Consider the following 6,264-nt stretch of genomic DNA (forward strand, 5'->3'; position numbering starts at 1 on the left):
GGCCATTTTCGGATTTCTGTGTAGAATAAGCTAAGATTTCGTAATTTTTTCAGATTTTTTTGTTTTGTTCCACTGCAAAGCAAAGACATACAAATGTGGATACCAAAATATTTTTTAATTTCAACAATTTTCTGGAAGAAATGGTGCATTATTTGAAAAACGTTCAAGGGTGCCAATATTTTTGGCCACGACTATATTCATATACATATGTATATGTATATATTGTTGCGGAACTCTGCGCCGGCCTTTTCCCCTTACCAAGGGGGGATTAATCCCCTTGTCTTTGACTAGCCGACGGGACCCGGGACCTACGACGTCCTTCCCGGACAGCGCGAAGTAGGGTCGTAGGACTAATCACTAATACCTAATTACTCGCGCTGCCCAGAAATGAGGAAATAAGCCCCACCCGAATCATGGGCGTTGGTGGATATGCCGAGCGGCAGCGAACCCGTGACCCGAGCCGTTATCAATGACTAGACCCCGATCCAAGCGGTTCGTAATCGTGCCACGCTTACCCAATGATGGAAATCACAGAAACGGTCGAATTTGGAAGAAAAGGAATAACAAGATTTATTTACACAATGTGCAATGATCAGCAGAAGACGACACAGTGCAGCCTTAAACAGTCTTATACTTATTCCCTGGACAAACGGGCCCGTTCACACTCAGACACACTCACACGGGGTTTGCAGACGAACAGGTCAGCACATCCAGGGATGGCGTCCGGGCAGCTCTTCCTCCGGTCCCCAGCTCCCACCGTGAAGTAGATGGATGCAGCGGCCAGGAGCTCCCCGCGGGTCGTTGGCGTGCACGGGATAATTATGGGGCGAACGGTAGGGCTGGGCTCTGGCGGTTACACTGGCGGCTGCGGCCGCGTACGTAATAAGCGAATAGGCGCTAACAATGCGGTTCTCAATCAAGTCCTCTCGACACTGTCGTGTGCACGCCGGTCCTTTGAGTCCTCTCGATACCAGTGCCTGGCTCCAGTCCTCATACAGTCCTCCAACAGTCCTCTCTCATAAGTCCTGTTTAAGGGCTTTTGCGAAGGCTGATATAGCCCTGCCCAGCGAACTCTCTGGAACTTACCAGACGGTCTTCACCATGCCCTATCACGCCATGCCTTCAGAGCCCTGGTTGGCTGGAGGCCCTTACCGTCACCGCCTCTGATGTGCTGCTTGACTCTGCCACACCCCGACCCCGCGCTCCTCCCTCTTTTCAGGCCTACCTCGTGTCATTTGACTAGTTCAAGCGAACAAAGGGAAGCTAATGCTGCTGGCAGCCAAAGCGTAACACACGGAGGGATCAGCCAAAATGTGGCGCGGGATCGAGTTTGCCCATAGATGGAATTAGAGGGTGGCCGCAAAATGAAAAGGACCTAAGCTCATTTATTTACACAACGCAGATGTTACTCGGGAAAATGGCCTACTCTTACACATACTATGACATAACTAATACTCTAAGTGGGCCTACGTGTTGCTTGTGGACTAACTATGGGGGGCAAACCTTTAACCTTTAATGATGTCATATGTACAAATCTCAGAACCATAGCAATATATATATATATGCGGACACCCATTCTAGTTAGTGGATTCGGCTGTTTCAGCCACACCCATTGCTGACAGGTATATATAATTACTAGCAGAGGTACCCGGCTTTGCACGGGAGTGGGAGGAGGAGGGGAGGGGGAAGAGGAGGGGAGGGGAACGGGGGGGAGGGGGGAGGGGGAAGCGGGGGAGGAGGAGGGGAGGGGGGAAGAGGAGGGGAGGGGAATGGGGGGGGAGGGGGGAAGGGGGGGGGAGGGGGGGGAGGGGAAGGGGGGAGGGAAGGGTGCGGGGGTGCCCAGGGGAAGAAGGGCCCCTCCCCTCCCCCTCCCCCCCTTTCCCCTCCCCTCCCCCTTCCCCCTCCCCCTCCCCCCTTCCCCCTCCCCCTCCCCCCTCCCATCCCCTTCCCCCTCGTTCCCCTCCCCTTCTCTTCCCCCTCCCCTCCTCCTCCCCCTTCACACCAGGGGGGTTGACTCAGCCTGTCATCCCACCGAGGTCGGAAGTCGGAACTCATTGTCGTCAAATAAATGTAGCCTGTATGTTTCACTCTTTGTCACATGCCGTTGGTCCCATGTCAATCGGATGAAGTTGAAAAATTAACGTTACGAAGGTTCTCTGGGACGTACTGATTCCGAATAATGAAGTTGAAAAATTAACGTTCCGAAATACGCTAATTACGCTAACAGAAGCGCTGGAGGGAGCACTGCGCTCCCTCCCTTAGATTCCCTCCCTCTTCTGCTAGCGCTAATTACGCGTAACACACTAATTTTAAAACCCGAAGTTTTTTTAATTTTAAGGTGTGCTGTAGTCAGAAGCGCTAGAAGCGCTGCGCTCCCTCCCTTCGAATCCCTCTCTCTTCTGCTAGTGCTAATAATACGCTAATTTTAAAACCCGAAATTTTTTAAATGTTTATGTCTCCGTGACATTCCTGGGACCATCCCGAGTCGAACAGTACTTTCCGCTCGCAAATCCGTCCACGGGTTCTCGAGATCTTAGAGATCGTAGATCAGGATACAGACACAGAGGCCAACTCTACTTTATATATATAGATTCGCTAGCAAGTGATTATAAATGTTTATGTCTCCGTGACATTCCTGGGACCATCCCGAGTCGAACAGTACTTTCCGCTCGCAAATCCGTCCACGGGTTCTCGAGATCTTAGAGATTGTAGACCCGAACTTTTTTTAATTTTAAGGTGTGCTGTAGTCAGAAGCGCTAGAAGCGCTGCGCTCCCTCCCTTCGAATCCCTCTCTCTTCTGCTAGTGCTAATAATACGCTAATTTTAAAACCCGAAATTTTTTAAATGTTTATGTCTCCGTGACATTCCTGGGACCATCCCGAGTCGAACAGTACTTTCCGCTCGCAAATCCGTCCACGGGTTCTCGAGATCTTAGAGATCATACATAGATCAGGATACAGACACAGAGGCCAACTCTACTTTATATATATAGAAGCACACAGCCATGCAATCTCCATAGACAAACATTGGAAGTGGAATAGGCCACACTGAAGAGATCAGTGACTTTCAATCTGGCACCGTCATAGGATGGCACCTTTTCAACAAGTCAGTTCGTCAAATTTCTGCCCTGCTAGAGCTGCCCCGGTCAACTGTAAGTGCTGTTATTGTGAAGTGGAAACGTCTAGGAGCAACGACAGCTCAGCCGCGACGTGGTAGGCTACACAAGCTCACAGAACGGGACCGCCGAATGCTGAAGAGCCTATCGCGTAAAAATAGTCTGTCCTCAGATAGAACACTCACTACCAAGATCCAAACTGCTTCTGGAAGCTACGTCAGCACAACAACTGTTCGTCGGGAGCTTCATGAAATGGGTTTCCATGGCCGAGCAGCTGCACACAAGCCTAGGACCACCATGCGCAATGCCAGGCATCGGCTGGAGTGGTATAAAGCTCACCACCATTGGACTCTGGAGCAGTGGGAACGTGTTCTCTGGAGTGATGAATTACGCTTCACCATCTGGCAATCCGACGGACTAATCTGGGTTTGGCGGATGCCAGGAGAACGCTACCTGACCGAATGCATAGTGCCAATTGTAAAGTTTGGTGGAGGAAGAATAATGGTCTGGGACTGTTTTTCATGGTTTGGGCTAAGCCCCTTAGTTCCAGTGAAGGGAAATCTTGACGCTACAGCATACATTGACATTCTAGATGATTGTGTGCTTCCAACTTTGTGGCAACAGTTTGGGGGATGCCCTTTCCTGTTTCAGCATGACAGTGCCCCCGTGCATAAAGTGAGGTCCATACAGAAATGGGTTGTCAAGATCGGTGTGGAATAACTTGACTGGCCTGCACAGAGCCCTGATCTCAACCCAATCAAACTGCTTTGGGAAGAATTGGAACGCCGACTGCGAGCCAGGCCTAATCGCCCAACATCAGTGCCCGACCTCACTAATGCTCTTGTTGCTGAATGGAAGCAAATCACCGTAGCAATGTTCCAACATCTCGTGGAAAGCTTTCCCAGAAGAGTGGAGGTTGTTATAGCAGCAAAGGGGGGGGGACCAACTCTATATTAATGATTTTAGAATGAGATGTTCGATGTTCGGGTGTCCACATACTTTTGGTCATGTAGTGTATGTTAATGATGGTCATCGGTACCTTCTTTATGATGTCATCATTTGACAGGGACAACGCTTAGTCTGATCAGTTTAAAATGTATTGAGCATGATCTACACAACAATTATATTCGCGAAAATACATTTATGATGTCATCACTCACATGGTCTGGCAGCCATATTGGATCAAAAAAAAAAACCCTTTGTGATGAAATATGTTGTATTGTCTCGAGCTGAGTGGCGAGACTATCCGCGTGAAAGGAATGACCTTGGGGGGGCTTATATAAACTGTGTCCATTCGGTGCTCTAGAGGTGGCATACTGTATCCCTGCACTGTGGACTACCTAGATTTAACAGGTACATTATTTAACAGGTTTAAAGATTTAACAGGTTTAAAGGCTTACTTGCAAGGAACTAGAAAGATATGTATGCTTTGATTGCCTTTATATGGAACTAATAAACTGTATTCTTGTGTTGTAGGATTGGCTTGAGAAATAGTTCAATAAAGCCTCAATTATTGCCAGAGATCTGAGTTTTATTCCACAACAATTTATTGCATTATTTATGACCTTGTAAGGCGATATTTAGTATTTTTTGTTTGCCCCTTCATGCCGAATGCTTGGCAGAAATGTTGGCGCTAGCCTACAAGTGCCCGGATGTCCGATGAAAATTTACGGAAACAACCATAAATGCGTCCGTAAAAAAAGACCTCAATCGATATCTGTCATGTGGAAATTGTAATTTTGAGAATAGTAAACTGAAATAAACATGGTATTAATGTCCATCAAGGAAAACAAGCAAAAAGCTTCCGTAAAATCAAAATTTACATTTAAAAAACCGTAAAAGCATCCATTTAAAAACCCTCAATCGATATCTAGCATTTAAACTTGTAATTTATCTATCTATCTATATTATATTCTCCATAGGTGATTCTGTCTGTGAGTCTGTGAGTCTGTCTTGTGAGTCTGTCCAGGGTGTGGCTATAACCGGTCTGGGAGGGGCTTAAAAAACAAATATCCACCATGTTGTTTACTCGCATAGCTTTGAGGCCTCTTGTGTTAGGCCCGCGGTGTCTTGCTCTTTCTCACAGTTTTATTTCAACTCTATTTCGATATCTCATTTCATTTTTCACAGTCGCTAACATGGTTTTAGACTCGGTTGAAAAAAACTGGAAGGAAATTCAATTAGGTTACCGTTTATAGAACAAAATGCATTTTCGAAGGCCTGTAACATAAAGTCCATTGGGACTCTCTCACGGCTTCATCTCGACTCTAATTCACCATCTGATTTCATTTTTCACAGTCGCTAACATGGTTTTAAACTCAGTTGCAAAAAACGTGAAGGAGATTTGTTGAAAGTTAACGCACAGGCAGGAAATAGCCGATATCGGCACGGTTTATCATACACCGCCCAAATAACACAGACGAGAACTATTCGATGAGAGTTAACGTTTATAGAACAAAATGCATTTTTAATGAGAAGGCCTGTATAATGTAAACTAACTATGGAATACAATGTTTATTAATAACGTTTGGTTTTAATCTATTTTTACTTTGTAAAGCGAAAAGTTTTTGATACATTCAAGTTTAAAAATGAAGTCATCCATGACTGATGTGCATTTTAAGACTGAATCAACACGTCTTGATCATAAATTACTTCTTGAAGAAACAAAGGTACATTTTGATTACAACTCAAGCAAAGGAAACCAGGTAATGCCTGTTTCGTTCGGAGCGATTATACACCGCCCAAAAAAGATGCGTTTCATTTCTCGAGGAAAAAAAATCGTGAAATCTTTAATAATTTTTTTGGGAGTTTTCGCATGAGTTTTCAAGGCTGAATCAATCGTGTTCACATCCAGGGTTAAAGAAAGTCCATTTCAAGTGTGCATGGACATTTCATTCACATATGTAAAATAAATAAATAAACACAGATGGGAAATTAAGTTAAATAAATAAACACAGAAAAAGGTATATTTTCGTTCTTATATTATTAGCTATGTGCACATACACTTTAAAGAAGTTTATTTGAAATCTTCAATTTTAAAAAATGGCATTTTGTATGCTGTAACGAAAATAGCAACTTTGGTTTTCTCGAGACAGAAAGGTGTAATGTAATGTTCTTATACACCGCCCAAAAGACTTTTTCCCAAGGAC

The sequence above is a fragment of the Myxine glutinosa genome, chromosome 2 (assembly GCF_964187855.1).
Source record: "Myxine glutinosa chromosome 2, kmMyxGlut1.1, whole genome shotgun sequence".
Lineage (NCBI taxonomy): Eukaryota > Metazoa > Chordata > Myxini > Myxiniformes > Myxinidae > Myxine > Myxine glutinosa.